We start from the raw sequence: 19,614 nt of genomic DNA on the forward strand, positions 1-19,614 counted from the left end.
ATCAGGGGTGTCAAACTTATTTTTTTCGCGGGCCGCATTGAAGTCATAGCTTCTTTCGGAGGGCTATTATGACTGTCAACCCAAATAAATGTATGAGCACCTCATTTTATATACAGTAAAAGCTACAAAACAAACTGACAAATAACTCGTTTTCAAATCAGACGAGTTAAAACTGGTCAAATATTTAAAAAAAGAGATATTATTTAAAAGTGAAGACAATTTGCAATTCTAGTAATGACACACAAATTTGATACACAATTTGTCTTCGCGGGCCACATAAAATGATGCGGCGGGCCAAATCTGGCCCCCGGGCCTTGAGTTTGACACCTGTGTTGTAAATAGTTACCTTCAAAATTCAGTTCGTCAAATCTCAATCTGAGACAAGCCTGTGACTAAAAACCCGCTAACTTGTTTTTTCTACGTGAGCAGGTGTGAGATGATCGTTTTTCAAGGTTTTTTTTTGTTCAGGTCGATTGTTGTTCATGGTGATTATTTTTCTCACACCTAATCAGGATCCATTGATTGCACCTGGCTTCATCTACCACACCTGGTGACAATTCCACTGGCTTATATAAGAAGGAGTTTTGCTTCTGCTTCTGCTTCTCACACTCGCTTGCTGGTTTCACAGTGTCAACATTAGCAGTTGCTTTTGTTTTTTTTGTGTAGTTAGTTTTGTTCCTAGGTCCTTCACTGTTGTCCACCTTTTTGTAGCAATACCTAGCATTCATTTCAAATTGGTCTGAGGTCCAATTTTTGTTCCTCTGTAATTTGGCTTTTTGGGGTGAAATTTACCTGACTTTTCAGAAAACACGGCAAGACAATTTCTTCAGTGTTTCCATCAATGATACCATAAACAAATATTGTGTCATAACCATGGCAGAGTGTTCCAACATGAAGGTGACACTCTATTTTTTTCAAAAGGTTTTTTTCTATGTGTACTGTTTGACTACGTCCTTGGGGGACGTGAATTGGCACGGTCGCAAATCCGGGGTAGGGTCCTGCTGTCAGGCTACTTTCAAGTGCCAGGGCTCCTTATGAATATACATTTCAACAAACCTACAAAATAAATAAATAAATCAAGATGCAACCTTCATAACAATGAACTTGTGTATCATCATCACTTTAATAAACACCTTGCGGACGCGCGCCCACTCGCAATGCTTGGCCTTGTTAGCGCAGCTAACACATTATTATTAATACATGCTAATTCATGCTTTGTTTATTTGACTTGGGAACTCTTCTAAGTGCTTTTCGTCACATTAGCCATGAAGTCAGGCGTTCCAAAAATACCAAGAGTCCCTCAATCCCTCAACTAACTTGTACTCAGTGTGTGTGTGTGTGTGTGTGGTAATGAAGTTCAAGCACTCTATTACTGTACCTGAATGGATTTCTCCAAATTTCAGGTTCTTGCACAGTGATCCAAGGCCTTATTCACAAATGCTTTTCTGTTTGCTTCGAGAAAGATCCATTGAGTGGATATGTGGGCTTGTCGTATAAATCGCAAGTCGTTCTTGGTGTCAAGGAATTCTCCCTGTAATCTGAAAAAGCTGAGTTTTCTTTTTCATTTTTTGTCAGTTCACATTAGCTCGGGCAACACGTCAAATGCATGTATTTTTATTTCAGTCGGTAATTTATCACTATTTAATCAGTATTTTGTACTAGTCTTTTTTTTTTTGTCCACAAGTATCAGTACAGTACTTATAAATGTACCGACATTGAGTACTTTAGCTACCTCTGCCCTTGCCCACTCCCACTGGGATTCCCGCCAACAACCCCTGGGGGATAGGAAATCAATACGGCGCTCGGGAATAAGAGTTGGAGCAAAGCGGTTGAAGTTAATGAAGGCGCTGAGATGTCCGGAATGTTTACTCGCTGCGTTTCCCCAAAAGACACTTTGAGGGATTTGTGCGCGATCGCGGGTGTAAATGAGCGCGCTATTTCGACGGGGCAGCTGATGTATCACTGAGCTCAGCCAAAGTGACACACTCACCTCGCCTCGCTCGGCTCTCTCAACACTTTTAATAAATTGGCTCGCTCGCACGGCATGTTATTGATGGATGGTGCCGGGTCGGGATCTTTATCGGAGCGCGTTAACTCGACGGGACGGACGAGCGAATGTGGACGCGAAGCCAACAGTGGTCAGCGAACAGTATTTATGATGGTGAGGGAGGAAGATTCTGTGTTTTGTTGCGTACAAGTCTACGGAACGTATTTCGAAGTATCTTTTTAGGATTTTATTTGGTGCAGTGTTCTGGATCAAATCCTGTTTTGACTACTTGATGAGCTTATTGAGGTGATTTGGCCGTCGGTGGTGTTGTGAAGGTCACTTCCGAGCAGCGGTGGCATTACTAATTGGGCGTAAATCAAATTTAAATATGAGGTGGAACCTTAAGCGTCTGGTTTGATCGGACCTCTGGCGTACGTGGCAGATGATTTTTGTCAGCCGTCATCTGCCGCGTGGCAGATGTCACAGCACGGCCTGTCACGGCGATGCATTGCTTTTTCCGATGGCCGTCGGCTGCGGGCAGTGCAACTTGTCCGAGTGCCTCAAAGGTCTCGCGGCGCTGGTCCTGTTTCCCTTTGGTGGTTTTGCGTTGTCCTTTGTTTGTCTTAGAGCAGGGGTGTCAAACTCGTTTTTTTCGCGGGCCGCATTGTAGTCATAGCTTCTTTCAGAAGGCCATTATGACTGTCAACCCAAATAAATGTGTGAGCACCTCATATTATATACAGTAAAATCGACAAAACAAACTGACAAATAACTCGTTTTCAAATCAGATGAGTAAAAACTGGTCAAATATTTAAAAAAAAAGATATTAAAAGTGAAGACAACATGCAATTCGAGTAATGACACACGAATTTGATGCAAAGTTTGTCTTCGCTGGCCACATAAAATGATGTGGCGGGCCGTATCTGGTCCCCGGGCCTTGAGTTTGACACCTGTGTCTTAGCGGTATGCGCTACTATTGACATCAAAGCACTTGCACTGAAATATTAAATATGATTGCAGCATGGCTTATTGAGCAACGACTGAATTATCAGTCATATCTCGGGTGCGCTTTCATATACACCAAAGTGAAGAAAGCGTTGCTATATCCGAATCGCCGGGGATTTCTCATTTCCATAAAACGAGCATGGAAATAATTCAGGTGAATGATAATTGACGGCACCAAAGGCCTCTGCGCCGCGTCTCGGTGAGTGATGGCGACGGCGGCTCGCTACCCAGTTTCACCTTCAAGACTGACCTTGTGATGTCGATTCGTCGCAGGTAAAAGCTATGAGCCCCTCTCAACGCCCTGCCAAGGCGCAATGTTATGCTTTCACTGACCTTTGCTCATTATGCGAGGCTTGGGAGGCAGCTAGCGTCTCCCGAGAACGCCTGCACACAAAACGTGACGTCAACAATACTTATTGTTAGCGCTAATGATGATGACTTATTGATTTAGTGGAAAAAGCTCATATCAAACCTCGGGCTCTGCTGTCGTCAAGACGAATTAAAAAAAAAAAAAAAGAGAGAGAGAGAGAGAGCATGTTCTCTGAAAAACGGGACAGTCAGAGTGTCATTAATCATTAGACAACAAGAATGCTGATATCCATTTCCAGCCATCAGGAGTCTGTTGCCGATCCCCCAAGATGCTTTGCGATTTTATCCCTTGGATAATGTTCAGTTCAGGAAAGTATTGTTTGGAAATAATTGATGCTTGCAGTAAAAATTATGAAAAGTGTTTATTCCTGTAGAATAAAGGCTAGCAACGCCCTGAGAATATCATCCCAAATAATTGACTTTCCTTTCTAGTTTACCGACCATGACAAAGGAAAGGAAGCGTGACCACGAACCTAATCAAACTCTCATTTGCCAAAATACTCTCAATCATAGAAACGTCCAAACAATCAATACTTTTTCTATCTGTGCAATAATTTGCAAATTATCAACAATCACAAATCGACACTACTAAACTGAAGAGGCGAGAAAAAAAAATGGAGAGAGAGAGATAAGCCCGAGACGTACGCCTCGGTGTCAGGGGAGGATGCGGTGTCGTCGGGGTCGTGGTGCTGCGTGGGTGCAGTGGTGTGCTATTGCTGCAAAGATGCGCTCAATGCTTGAAATTCATTAGATATCAGCGGGGGACAAAGCACTGACAGGTGTTTATGCAAATCGCCCGCCAATAGATTCATCTGGCTAATGGTGGGAAGCTGCGCCTCAGAATGATGCGGGCGAGGACACGTCGGTCCACTTGTGTAGTCGCGAGTACATTGTGCGAGCGTACACAGTGTAATTGTTGAAGGCTAGCTGTTGTTGTGCTACTCTGGAAACATATGGCACATCTTTTAAAATTCAATCATATGCATATTTTCTTCTTGTTTGGACACTTTAATGCATTTTAATGGCAGGTGGCATCCATTTGCATATTGTCACTTGCCTGAAGTGGATGTGGCATTTGTAAGCATTTCAATTAGATGACACCCCCCCCCCCCCCCCCCCTCTCCCCCATATTAAATATTAACGTTATGTAAGATCACTAGCTGGGATTGTGTCATTCATCATTCATATCAGATCAGACTGAAAATAAACAAAAGGTCAATCCAAGACACCATTTGCTATTCACAAAAATCACACTTGAAAAGAAAATGGAGCACGGTGTGTACATGAAGGGATAGAGACGGAACACGTTGAGCGCTAGGTCGGAAACCGGCAAAACGGAGATCATGGTGCTCCGCTGTGTAGGAGGAGTTCATTGAACAAATTGTTTGTTATAAATACTGAGTCTATATTTCTTGCACTTTAGAATCCACTTTAGTGTTTACACGTTACGTTTGGGGTTTGGGATTAGGTCCAGGTGAAGTTGAGGGTTAGGGTTAAGGTTAGGGTTAGGGCTAGGGCCCCCGGACCTTGATTTTGACACCTATGGATTAGGGGGTCACGGTTTAGGATACACAGTAGTGTATGCAATACAGGGTTAGGGGTTAGGGCTAGGGCCCCCAGGCCTTGACTTTGACACCTATGGATTCAGGGGTCACGGTTTAGGATTCACAGTAGTGTATGCAGTACAGGGTTAGGACTAGTGGTTAGAATCAAGGATTAGTTGTGAGTTTAGGAATTGGCAGACGGATTAAGAGGGTTCACAAGGTCTACAGAGAAACTCGTAACTCGGTCCTCGGCTGGGTGAACGATAGAAGGAAGGGCCCTGGACGGCAGGGGGTCACGGTTTAGGATTCACAGTAGTGTATGCAGTACAGGGTTAGGACTCGTGGTTAGAATCAAGGATTAGTTGTGAGTTTAGGAATTGGCAGACGGATTAAAATGAGGGTTCACAAGGTCTACAGAGAAACTCGTAACTTGGTCCTCGGCTGGGTGAACGATAGAAGTAAGGGCCCTGGACGGCAGTCGGTCCCGTGTTGTCTCATCCCTTTGTTGAGTTATTCATCAAAGGATCCTTGCGGATGAATTGAATCGAGAATATGGACATGGTCTACGAAAAATACAACATTAAAAGGTGGCCACACTTAATGAAAAATCAGAGACAAGGTGGCAGAGTTTGAGAAGTTCCTCTGTCACGGTGACATCAATTAACAGCAGGAGCCTGATGAATATTCAAGCGCTTTCATTTCCTGTCACATGGGAGTAAAGTGGCGGCCGTGCACGCCTCTTCCATCTTATTAATGACTCCTTGACTTTGATCTTCCAGCAACTCTATTTGTTGCTTTTTTATTTTTCATTTTCACAAAACAAGTGCAACGGGAAAGTAGTCAGTCAGGGGGGGTTGCAGCCTTGTTGCAACGTACGAGCATCAAACTACTGCGTATCTGTTCTTAATTAGAAATGTCAACGTCAGCTCCAATGAGTCTGCGTTCCCTTGAGGGAATCTTTGCTGGAAGTCATTTGTCAGAGAATAAACCGTTTATTCATCAGCGTTGAACTGAAGGTGGGAGAGACTTCATATTTCACGCTTAAATCGTCTTCCTGTCGCAGAGCCTGCAAGATGAACGCAAAGGAATCACTCAATAAGAATCTCGCCCATTGTTTTGAAAGTTCCGCCCCTGAAGCCAGTTTCGTTTAGTAACGTGACATTTGGTAGGCTTGGCTTCCTGAAAAAAATTATATTACTGGCAGCTCTTGACGGGTTTTAGGAGCAACTTCCATAATGAGCCACATTGTCGCAATGGCAGTTCAAATTGATTCCGTCCATGACGAGTCATATGAAAGCACTTTTCATAACGTGGCTCGGAGTTACCGTATTTTCCGGACTATAAGGCGCACCGGACTATAAGGCGCACCTTCAATGAATGGCCCATTTTAAAACTTTGTCCTTATATAAGGCGCACCGGGCTATAAGGCGCACCATTAATGCATCATGTCAGATTTGTAATCCAAATCAAATCATTCTCCATTTTATCTTTTTTATTTCAACTTCAGACGCAACAAATTACTTTATAATCACAAAATAATGATCCATAGTCTTTTTGATTCATGATTCATAGTCTTCAGCGGGCCACTTCTGATTGATTTCATGACACAATGCTTCGGGCCAGTTTAAATTTAGGAATTTGGTCCCTATATAAGGCGCACCGGACTATAAGGCGCACTGTCGGCTTTTGAGAAAATTTTAGGTTTTTAGGTGCGCCTTATAGTCCGGAAAATACGGTAGTTGAAGACAACCACCTCCCAATGGAAAAACGTCGTCATGACTTGCCTATCATGTGATCTTTGCTTTTTTGACATGAATATTTCTATACAGAGTGGATCGTAATCAGAGGACTTTTAGGAGCTTGATCCCTACTCTGAGCAACGTCCCGCACCCCCCCCCCCCCCCGCGATGTAGCGCTAACGAGCTTCACGCTGCAATCGCGCGTCAGGCGTTGAACCGAGAGCAATGGCGGGAAGGCGGCAGAAAGGCAGCTTGGCATCTGAAGGGTTAAGGCACCAATGGCGAAGTTAAGGAGGAGCACATGGCTGCCAGTTGACTCGAGTCTGACCCGCCATCGATTGGCCGTCGGCCAGTTAGCCAGTCGGGGCGAGGCCATGCGAGAAGAGACGCAAGCACAATGTTCTGAAGAGTGACAATTCCGGAAAGCCTTAACGGATGAGGAACACCTGATTGTTTGGATTTCTTTGATAAGGCTCCATTCCCAAGAGCTTTTCAATTTACATCCGCTTACGTCTACTATCGTTTAAAACGGAAATACTAAAAGACATATAAAAGACTGTTTTGAGCTCATACCTTTAGTAAACAAAACCAATCAAAGACACAGAAGAATTCTGTCACAATGGTAAATAAACCACTGACGCGCCAGTGACGCTGGCCTTCAAAGGTTTCTTTACGTCCGACAGCGTGCGCTCCAGCTCAAAGGAGACACGTCGGCGTGGCGCTGACAACCGATGAAAGCGGCAAAAGCGACATGTTGGATGGCCACGTCGCATAAAAATAATTACGACAATGAATAAATATAGCGGCGCTTGTCACTGACGGGGGGGGGGTCATTGCGTTTGTCAGCAGGAGAAGACATCATTCAACCGTTTCTCTCGTCAACAAAAGGGCTGTCACGTCAAAGTAGAAATCAACACTTCCTATGTCCCATGGGTGACAAAAGTTTACTCCCAGGCGGTCGCCTCACGCTGCTCTTCGTGTGGCTTGAAAGGAGAGACATGAAGGCAAACAGCAGGACTTTCAGACCTTCAAAATAAAGCACAGTCATGTACTTTGTTTTGGCAGATAGTCGAGCTACCACGTCGTTAGCGTAGCGGGTGCTCTCCGCTGGCGAGACGCAAACCCAATATTTGTGTCAAACTTTGGGGAGAAATTCAGTTTGTCAAAAGTGAATTGTTCTCACGTCTTGCGGGATTTGACTGACTCTTGCGCTAGCTAGAACGAGTATAGCCCGGACGGGACAGGTGGCGTCAATTGTTTGGCTAGCTAATATCTGGCGCTAACTAAACAGGAGGTAGACCCACTCCTGTCAAAAACCGTCTCCAATCGCAGCGGGGGTTTCAGCGCTGGGAGGCGTCAACGAGTAAAATGTTGCAACCGACCAACAACGTGGAGAAGATGCCAGTGAAACCATCTGTCCAAACAGCAGCATCGGGAGTTTGGGGATTTCAAGACCGGATTAGGGGTTCACGTGAAATGTAAAGATGGGGTTCGAGTTTGAAATGAGGGTTAGGGTTGTCTTTTTCGAATTAGGATTTCACACCATGGTTTTTGACATAAGAGTAAAGTTTTCATGTCTAATTTGGGTTTCAAGTTTCCATTTCATGGCTTGACATCAGAACACTCGAATTGTATCTCACCTCTGCAATCAATTACGAGCTTGCTGCCGCTAAAAAATCGGAAATCTAACAGCCAGCGAAGAAAGCCCCCGAGCCTCGTGGCTCACAATTAGCATCAGGAACAACAATGGCTGTTATCTGGCGTAATGTTTGCTTCCTGGAGGCCGTCCGCTAATGAAGCCGCGCTCGTGTTTTTCGCCGCCGGTTTCTTACCACAAAGAAGAATCCTGAAGGAAAGCGGGCGCGCTGATGCTAATCATGTTAAGCTTCTGTTAGCCATCTGTTCTCTCATCTTTTCAAGCGGTATTCTCGCAGTTGATGGACCATCTTGGTGCCGTCCGCCAGGCTACGGGCAGAACGGCTGTCTCCCTAACGGTGCCGTAAGGTTTCAATCCTGTTGGAGGGTTTCAAACACAGGTTAAAGTTTTAAATGCCAGGATTTGGTTTTAAGAGTTAAGGTTTCAGAACTGATTTGATCTTTTCAACAGCCTTAAATTTCCTATCAAACAATTCTTCATCTGCATAAGAGATTTTGTAATATTGGATTTGAATCATTCATCTGTTTCACTGGAGTGTTAATTAGTTCTTATGTATTCAGAAGAACAAAAAGGTATCATGATGAAGCACAAGTTCAATAGGTGTGTTTTCTTATCCAAAGTTCAATCACATTTCCATATAGCTCCGTGTCATTTAATTAGCTTATTATGCTTATTAATAACATCACCTTTCAACTCATCATTCTTTATGGACACATTCATCACACTCTATTACTACAAGCCCATGTTGGATTTAGAATACAAAACAGTGAACACAATCATTCAAATGTTCTGTAAATTCAAAGTTGAATGCGCCATGCATTTATATGCACCACTTAGGCGAGATGAAAAGAATATCGAAAGGCAATACAGCAGATGTGGCCGAGCCCACGTGTCGCTCGTTTCCTCTCACACGCCACTCGGGAATGAAAAATCATAGCATCTTCGCGTCGAACCATCGAGTGCACATAATGAGAGTAAATATGTATTTTGCGAAATTCATCACGTTCAAAAAAGAAACTGGACTCTCAAAGATGAAACTGCATTTCAACAACCACCAAAATAATCATTTCCAAATTCAAACATATTTTGTTTCATATGTTTTTTGAAGCTTGATGAAAACACCGATAACCTTAGATTTCTAAAATTACGCTAATATCCATCCTTCCTCAACAAGCCAATAAAGATGAGCCAGAGAATATCGAATTGAATGAAGGCTACTCGCGGCAGGCTAGTAGACTGGATTGATATTGTCAGATTTCCAGCTAACGTTGGGCTAATACGCGGCTCGCAAATGAGACCATACTTAAAACTTTCCGTAAAAAAGTTGTAAACAAATAATGGCTGGCCTTCACCTCATTGCCACTCGAAATAGTCGCGAGACGGCCGAGGTTGAAGGTGGCTTCGGCGCGTGGGCGTCGTCTGACAGCCTTTGACAGCTGCCACTCTTTGTCAGTCTTTGGCGGGTTTCCACGCCGGCGAGCCTCAGCTGCTCAGCCGGCGTTTTTATTTTCACCGGCAAATTGATGGCTTCGCGCCTCACCTGTTCCCTCACCTCTCCTGGTTAGCGCCTTAATGTGATTGGCTGCCTGCAATGATGCACTGTGACGACTTTGTTAGCCGCTCATTCGCGTCAACCGGCGTTTAGTGTTGTTACTGTTTGAGCCTTACAGGGGAGAAATATTTTCACCTTAAATACTGAATTTAAAGCACAAAAGATGAATAAATGAAATGATGTTTGAAAATGCCATAAGTTGACGACTTAAAAAAACAGTGCAAAGGTTCTGTCCTGATGGCCTCTTTGCAGTAGCAAAAATATTGACATTTGAACAAGAACAACTTCTGACATTTCTGTCATTCTTCTCGCAAGCTAACCTTTTCTTGTGTGGTTCCTCACATTAGTGGGTTTCTTAGCCAGCTTGCTAACCTTAAAGCCGCTTTCACGGCGGGCAAACCATGAAAGAAATGCGCTTGCAAATTCCCCAAAAAGCACAGCAGCAATACAAAGTATTCTTTCATTCCACATTTTGTTAGGTCACAGCCTTATTTCAAAATGGGATGTTTCGAAAGTACAATTCCACATAGAGCTTGATGGTGTGATCATTTTGCACCAGACTTCGCACCTAAATAGTCATAGCCTTTATTGTACAAGCTTAAATCTTAAATCAATTACCTCTTAAATCAAAGTACCATTACTAATAAGATATATGTACAATATCGGGCGCTAACAACGTCATCGCCGGGTAGATTTGCCTTCTCCTCTTAGCGGATCCATTCATGTTGGCATGTTTATCCGCCGCCCGTCCGTCAAACTAATCTGCATGCTGACCTTTACTTCTGACGCTTGTCGTGCGAGTCCAGCTCATATCAGATATGAGAACTCGAGCTCTATATTCTCTTTTCCTCTCATATGATATTACAATTCATTGGCAATGTTGCAATGCATTTCCGCAGATATCATCTTTGGTTATTGGGATGTTCCGCCATCGATTATTTGTCAGCTTGTCTAGGGATGCAAAGCTTGAAAGGCAATTTGATTAGCCTTTAGCTCTCTGTGCAGAAACAAGACGTGTCAGGGAGCTAAGAAAACGTCCAACTATTCCGCAATTTAATTCCGCGTTCTGTTGCCTGTAATATGTGCAAATACAATCGATAAAGTTAAAAACCAAAAACAACATTAAGAGTAGCATTTAGCGAAGCTAACGCCAGACCGACATGAAGCTCATACCTATTAGACTTGGGACCACTTTAAATTGAGACGAGATAATCCATTATTCCATTTTCTGACATTTGTTTGGTGGTGTGCCAAGAGATTTTTTTTCTCGCGTAAAATGTGTCGTTCCTGTCATGGGATTCCGCATTGGGAAATTGTTTAGAAATCCAGGAAAGCTGGAATAGTGATTATGATATTGAGTGTGAGCCAATACCCACTTTGGCAATGACAATCCTATTATACGTCCTCGAGTGTGTGTGTGTTTGTGTGTGTTTGTGCATCAGGTACTCTCTGACATTGATTGAGCACATGTCAAAAAGTGCGCCTGACACGTGCTCGTTTTTCGGTCGCTAACCGGCTTCCTTCATTAGTGACGTGACGGCGTCGCCGCTCGCTTTCCTAAATTGCATTTTAAATAAATGTCAACTTGACGTGGAAAAATATAAGTTTGCCGTCAGGTTAGGTTTCCTTCCGTGCGGGTGTGACACATTATTTTATTAGATTTATGTTTTTATAACACCTTCTCCGTCGCCTCGACCGTCCGCCGTGATGTCAAATAAATTTCGACGTGCATCTCGACATTCGTAACCGCGGTTGACATTTCGGGAAAATACAGATTGGTAAAAAAAAAAAAAAAAGGTCAAAGTCGCCCGTCAAAGTGATTGGAGGTGTGCGGATTGTGTCTTAATGAGAAAGCAAAAGCGACGGGGATGCTTCAGCGTTGTGTGAAAAGTCCACTATGTGAAACTTTTTTCCCGTTTTAGGCCAGAGAGTGTCAACGGCCTCTTTCAGGATCTTGATCTTCAGCTGCCATCACTTGCTTCCCCATTTTGGTGGATATTCAGTCCTACCTTGGTTTGGTGTTTTTTGTCACGGTCATATAAAAAAAAAAAAAGTTTCATGTACTCTTTTACTTCTATTCATGGTATTTTCTTGCACCATTCCGGTGAACACCAATTAAGGAAAACGCACGTACGCCTGGACATGCCTGCCCGCGTTGGGATAATTAGGCCGGCAAGACCGGGCTCGTTCGCACGTTGTAGCGCCGGCCGGGAGGAATTGGCGGCGACCTTTTACGGAGGAATAAGAAGCAGGTGTGGGATTGGCAAAAGGGAGAAAGAGGAGAGAGAGAAGGGGGAAAAAAAAAAAAAAAAGCTCCCCACAGGGCAAAATAGCCACGGGCATCAGACGCCCGTGGCAAGATGCTTTTAAGAAGAAATGGTAATACCGCTACTCTAAAAGCCCATCGGCCCCCTGGAAGAATCTCTTACAGTAAATGGAATCGCTGCTGGAGCTTACATTGACATTTGCTATAGCGGGACGCTCGGAAAAAGTCAAAGTACGAGCTGGGTGACGAGTAAAATCATGAAAAAAAAAAGTCGGACAGATGGAGAAGCTGTGTCGGGGACAAACGAAGAACAAAAGTCGAGACGTTCCAGCAGTGAGGTGCCCATACGGATTCCCGCACGTAGATAATGAGATGGTCTAGGAAATTTGGACTTTGACCCCTTGGAACTTAAATGTGCCAGGTGGGAAAAAGGGAAAACTGGGAAACTCTGACAGGAGGTTTAGAATCGGCGCAACACGATGGTAGTCGACTTTTCCTTCGGGATCCGTCGCCGGCCGCCCCCCCTCCCCTCCTTTGTGGTCAGCACTCAACGTGAGGGTCCGAAGGGGCGGGCCCTGCTGCTGTCAGATAAGCGCGGCGGCGGGCAGACAGGCCTCTGGGACTAGCAAGATGGCGGCGGCTGTTATTGTTCGTGTTGTTGTGGCTCCAAACGAGGTTGCAGGCTACTTGATTGCCTTTTTTTTTTTTTTTTCAAAAGAAAAAAAGATTAGGACTTGTTTGCTTGGAAAAAGGGCAATTTATTCTTGGCAGATGGCATTTTTTTACATGGAAATAAAGACTAAGATTAAAAAAAGTATTCAACTCGTCAATCACTTCTTTTTATTGATTAACAAGACAATACAGAGTGTTTTATTTTGCAGTTTTTACTGACTTTTTACCTCCACAAATTGGCTTTATGCTTAATTTTCCACTCTCAAATACTATTCTGGTAACTACAAAAAAACAACTTTAAAGATTGATGTAAAAATACAGCCTTACTGTTGTAAGATTACTACTTTTAACATGTGAAAAAAAAAAAAAACACTCTTAAGAAAATATATTTTTGCAGTCCACTGGTTCTGTCAGATAAGTGTGGCGTGGGGACCCGAGCGAGATGTCGAGTGTTATTGTTATTGCGTGAATGAGTGTCAACTGGATGAGAAACAGGCAGCTTGATTAAACAGCAATAGTCTTCGTTTTTTTAAAAGCTGACTAATTGGCAGTGTGATGTTCTTCACAGGCGACACGGCGACCAGTCTTGCACGGCATTATCGAGTCGCCCAGGCGCACGACGGCAAACATCGTCCGCGTCATCAAAGGCCGAGCGGCCGGAGCGGAGAAGGTCCCCGCGGCCGCCTTATCTCCCGCAGCCACTCGGAGACGGCGGCAGCAGGCTGCAGCCGCTGGCCAAACTCTGATGTGAAGACAAGCCAGCTGCCTGCCAAGGTGGGCAGCACAAGAAAGTCAAGCCACTCAGAAAAGGGGGTCACAAGAGGGAAAAAAACGGGGGGGGGTCGCTCGCTGACTGTGTGGACGAGTGCGTCTTTGGCGAATTAGCACCGCTTGCTCCTTTTGCGTGTCGCCACGGCAACAAGGGTGAAGGCAAGATGCTGCAGAGAAAGGAGGAGGCGGTTGAGAAAAGTGGCACTGATTGACCTCACGCTATTACTCGGGGTGACACTTCATTACATTTCCATCCAATACATGTTTTTCACATCATGTTTTTTTTTTTTTTTAACTATCCTGCGTTGTTAGCTGGGCTTGCTGGACATTTGTTTTCCAGCCTCCTGTTCTGTTGTGACAAAGCTTCTCTGAGCAAGACTGGTTGCTGATTATTTTTATTTAGTGTCTGCTGTGGCTTCCTCCTCACCACCATCATCATCATCATCATCATCCTCCCTACTGCGTGCAGTTATTTTTGCAAACGTATTTGCTCGACTATGCAGCGTGGGAACCCTTGAGAGTCGGCTGATTAAAAGGGGAGATGTGGGGAAAAGTCGACTGAAAGAGAAGAGGAGGTCTGACACGAGAGAAAATGTACTCACACAATCGCTTTCCATCATGCTAACAGCACTAGCTCCAATATGAACGGGGTTCAGCTAATTATGCTTGCCGTTGAGCCAACGCGGGACCTTTTTTTAATTTTAGCCTCATTAATCGACAACATAAATGTCAAAAGTGCCATGTTCTTATCAGACTTTTCTCATCAGCCGTCAATTAGTATTTGCGCGGTATGCTAATGAGCGCGCACATTCTGCAAGCACGCAACGGTGAGGCCTGGTTTAAGCCACCGTTTGACTTGAAACTGAACAAAACGTGCTTGCGAGGCGCTCCCTTTTCCTTTCCTTATTATGCACGGCTAAGAATATCTCGCAGCGTCAAGGCCAAACAAACACAATTTGTAAAATGGTTTGATTCATGTACACAACGTCCTGCTTATGTAAGGTGACCAGAGTTGGGTTTCTGAAAAAGAGGACGCCTTTTTTTTGGGGGGGGGGGGCATTATTTTGGGGGGGGGGTATTTTTTGGGGCTGGTCATTTATGTCATATGTTATGACACAAATGACATGGTGTCTGTATAGCAATTGCATTTATTGGCCCGAATAACACAAAACAACATATATAGTACCGTATTTTCCGGACTATAAGGCGCACCGGACTATAATGAATGGCCCATTTTAAAATTTTGTCCTTATATAAGGCGCACCATTAATGCATCATTTCAGATCCAAATCAAATCATTCTCCATTTTATCTTTTTTATTTCAACTTCAGACTCAACAAGTTACTTTATAATCGCAAAATAATGATCCATAGTCTTTTTGATTCATGATTCATAGTCTTCAGCGGGCCACTTATGATTGATTTCATGACACGATGCTTCGGGCCAGTTTAAATTTAGGAATTTGGTCCATATATAAGGCGCACCGGACTATAAGGCGCACTGTCGGCTTTTGAGAAAATTTTAGGTTTTTAGGTGCGCCTTATAGTCCGGAAAATACGGTACAATAACAAAACCATATGTGTACACTCACATTTTCGAGTTTTATAGTGGTAAAAAAAGACAAAAGAAATGCGGCCATCGATGCAGCATTTGAAGAAAAATAAAAAATGGCTCCTCTTCAGTCCTCCTCTTGCGGGGTGCGTTGGCACCTTTATTTGCCACAGACACATAAGTGCCTGCCTTGCATGTCAAGCACTCAGCTTCATAAGGATCACGACCCTGGCGAAAGCACGGGAATTTTTTTATTCAATTCCTCCGTGAACGTGCATTTTCATTTCGGCATAGCTTGTAAACACTCGGACTCGATTTGAGGAGAAGGGCGTGACTTATTTGTGAATGATACAGAAAAACCTGGAATTGAGTGAAATGGAACGGAATGACAATGTACATGTATTATGTTTGAGGCAGTCCAACAAAATCCCGGACGATTTTGAAATTCCCCCCGGACATTATTTTAGGGCTCAAAAGTAGGACACGTCTGGGAAAAAAAGAACGTCTGGTCACCCTAGCTCATGTCATGATTTATTTGCGCAGAGCATTAGGAAAATCCCAAAACAAATGGTACGAATATAAAAATAAAAATGTTACAATGCGGAAAGATTGATCGAATTGTTTTGTTCCATCGAGCTATCTCACTCGCTTCACTTTTTCCCAGCAGCCATAAAGGTAAAGGAAAAGCTACATTTGTGCCGCAGGAGAAGAAAAATACACTTCTTTTTGTCTTGTTTCTTTTGTAAAGGACAAAAAGTGCATTCTTGCCTTTTTTCATTTATTTTTTATAATAGCACAAAAATACACACGGCAGTTTCTGTTGCATTTTTTCACTCTCTTTGGAGGAGCCGCTGTTAGTTATTAGCAGCAGTCAGGGCCGCGACCCCCACTGAGTGACTCGTTGGCGTTCGCGTGTTCCTCACAATGCCGGAGGTCAATGCAGTCATGGAGGCGGCATCAAGAGGCTAAGCTGGAGAGCAACGCCGACTCCATCCGACTTTGTTAAAACATTAGACAGGTGTAAGCATTTCCAAACACGCCTCGATCATGATGTAAATTTTATTAGGCGACATAAGTGTGATGTCGTGAATCCAAATGTTTATTGATTAGTTTCATACAACAGCGAGATTAAAGTAAAGACGCGGTCGCTGTCAGATTTTGATGATTTTTTTGAATGTCATTATTTCTTGCGCACAGGCGCCGTGTCATCACAAGTCGTTTCCTGACTTCAAAAGGATTTTGACCATATTTGATCGCCGTGTTTTTAACGAGCGCCGCGGGTGGCGGGTAAATCTTTTTCCGTTTTCTAATGACGAGCCTTCTCAGAAGCGCGAGTGTAATCCCGCAAGATGAGCCTGGCGCTGGACTTCTTCATTTTGTAATCCGTCGGAGCAGGTTCATCACGCGTGACCTTGGATGGGCTAATCCGCGGGCGGGCGCGTTGCCACGGCAACCAATTGGGAATAACTGAAAACGTGCTCCTCACCTGTGCGCGGGACGAAACAGGTGTGCGGGAGTCGCATCGAAAGCGGATTACTAATACGACGGCGGCTTGGTCTGGATAAACACAATGTTGATGTCAGCATTTTTATTCAGTTTAATATAGGACAATATATTCATTGCTATTCTCTGAAAATGGGTCAGTCAAAAAATAGATGAGCCGCACAAACAAAACAGAATAAAGGCCATCGAGCAGATCAGACAATGTTCACTGGCCAAATAACTTTTTTGGAGCCAATGTTGAATCTTAAAATCCAATTCTATCCCTTTTTTCCACATGAGCCATGGACAATGCCTTATTTAAAGGAGCGATAAAGTATTTGATTTCATGGAAGCCGACCTTGAAAGTGTTACTTGGACATTTTTGAATGACTTTAGTCACCATTGAAAGTAAAAAGCTTCGACCTTGCGGGGAGAAATAACACTCAGACCCCAGGAAATTGTAAAATCGATGCAAAATTGTTAAGACGCTTCAATTCGGGTGTAGCTTCTTGTGACTTTTGTGTTTCAACTCTTATCTGACATGCCTACCAAATGTCCCGTTGCTAAGGGAAACCTTTGCTCTGTCACACCAAAATCTTCCTGCATCTTTCTGGTCATGGCTTCTTGAGACTTTTGAGGGTTTAGTACCGTATTTTCTGGACTATAAGGCGCACCTAAAAACCTCAATTTGTCTCAAAAGCCGACAGTGCGCCTTATAGTCCGGTGCGCCTTATATATGGACCAAATTCCTAAATTTAAACTGGCCCGAAGCATTGTGTCATGAAATCAATCATAAGTCGCCCGCTGAAGACTATGAATCATGAATCAAAAAGACTATGGATCATTATTTTGCGATTATAAAGTAATTTGTTGCGTCTGAAGTTGAAATAAAAAGGATAAAATGGAGAATGATTTGATTTGGATTAAAAATCTGACATGATGCATTAATGGTGCGCCTTATAGTCCGGTGCGCCTTATAGTCCGGAAAATACGGTAATCAGATACCTGCCGAGCAAATGACATGTTGCAAAGTCCAACTGGCTTCGGGGGCACGATTTGCGATACATTGGACCCAGCATGACCCTAAAATGCCCCCCTTCAAACCAAAATGAGACGACTCAGCCTTGAATATGATCATTTTCTCGGCCTGAATGATAAGAAAAGATAAATGAAATGAAAATGCTCAAAAAGGTGCGACTAAATGGCAGTTGTTTGAATACGCCGAGCTGTATCGACCAATCAGCTGCGTGGTGTTCAATCTTTGGGCTCTGCCGCATCGTACTGCGACGACTAACATTAAAAGAGGGATTCAAACGCAGCGCTAGCAAAGTGAAGGCGTGTTCCCCTTGCCAACTTCAAAGTCACATCATCAAGACGATAAAACGCTCGCATCCAATCTTTGTCATTACGTCCGAGAGCATCCGGCGCGGAAAGTTTCCAATGATCCATTTATAGATTGATTCAACTTGCCAAGGCCTTTGTTATCAAAGTCTAATGGACTCATTAGAACATTAATTGCATAAATTAATGGTGTGGAGATAGTCGTTAAATGGCGAGCCGGAGTTTAAACAAAGAGATTCATTTGGAGTGCGCGTTGAAGACAACAACCGCAGTCTGCCGGAACCTTATTGGCGCAGGCGCTCATTTCCATACAAACAACGTTACACCCTTTGACACGTTTCAATGTTTCATAAATTGACGGTGCCGATGAGCCGGCGTCAAAACAAACGAGTGCCCGCCAACAGGAAATACAAGTGAGCCACTCTTCAAAAAAAATGGAGCGTAACGTTCAAAACCCGAGGGAGCCGGCTCACTGATGACGACCATTAGCTAACCCCGCCCCTCCCCGGCCGAAAAATAACCGAGTCAGCATTTCTGCAGACATAACCGCCATTCTCTGGGATGGATGACTCCCTCGCCTTCTTTGTGCTCATACATTAAAATAGGCGAGCTATTCAACAACAAGGCGGCAAGTCCGATGTCCTGTTTAATAAACATCGCATAAGTGGCTTCAATAGTGTGTATAAAATTACGGTAAGAACATAAGAAATAATTACCGGGAGCTCTAAGCCCTTTCGAAATCACAAGCAAATAAATTGCATCCATGGTCAATTTAGGGTTTAACTCTCCGTAGTATTGCTTTTCGAAACGTGTCGTGGATAAAGCCAACGAGTGAACACACTGCTTGAGCTTATTAGAGCTGTCATTTACTCGTCTCTGTTCCAAGTTAATAGGCTTACACAATAGGGCCCGTTATTGACATAAAATAGGCTGCCGCCAATGAATGGATGCCGACTAACAAATTATTTTAATTTATTCCATTGGCAAAGAAACAGCATTTGCATACGAGCTTCCAGTGACGCCAAATTCAAATGCGTTTATTTGATGACAATATTTCGTTCAAATTGTCGTTCATTGTAATGTCAATATAGTGTCGTTATTTCATTGTTAGGATGGACGGAAACAGCCGCCGGTGCCCTTTCGATGGCTTCATTGACCAAACAGTAACAAAACACGAAGATTGAAAATTTATATAAAGTATTAAAATGCCGATTAGGCGGGCCATAAATGTGCAGCAGATGAATAGTGGCTGAACATTCGATATATAGCAGATGGGAAGGAGATGACAAAGTGTAGCCATCGTGAATAGGCCAATATAAATAAAGTCATCTGGCTTCAGCTCTGATTGACGACGATGATGATGATGGTGATGAAGAAGGTTTATTCCCAGACTCCTCCCCTGCCATCGTGCGGGTCTAAATCTCAACGTGCCTTAGATCACCGCGGGCTTGGCAATAATTGATATGCAAATGAGATGCCATCCATTAGCCTGTGGCGGCCGACGTTTAGATTATTGGAGAAAACACAAGCGCTCTTCGCACCTGCTCTTCCTGGAAAGGTTTCCCCTCAAAGACGTCTGCCTGTGGCCGTAAATCCTGGCTTTTATGGGCCACCTGGAAATGTTTTCGCAGATTCATTCGCACATGGGAAGCAACCTGACGCTGCGCTGTTAGCGCTT

General features: G+C 43.7%; 1 long non-coding RNA gene across 1 annotated transcript; it reads left to right on the forward strand.

Annotated features, from left to right (window-relative positions):
- Nucleotides 1-4,750: 4,750 nt before the first annotated feature.
- LOC119139230 lies at nucleotides 4,751-15,414 on the forward strand. The gene is made up of 3 exons (XR_005101330.1): nucleotides 4,751-4,762; nucleotides 11,513-11,518; nucleotides 15,323-15,414. It is a non-coding gene; the product is annotated as an uncharacterized LOC119139230 (long non-coding RNA).
- Nucleotides 15,415-19,614: the final 4,200 nt, after the last annotated feature.

The sequence above is a fragment of the Syngnathus acus genome, chromosome 20 (genome assembly GCF_901709675.1).
Source record: "Syngnathus acus chromosome 20, fSynAcu1.2, whole genome shotgun sequence".
Lineage (NCBI taxonomy): Eukaryota > Metazoa > Chordata > Actinopteri > Syngnathiformes > Syngnathidae > Syngnathus > Syngnathus acus.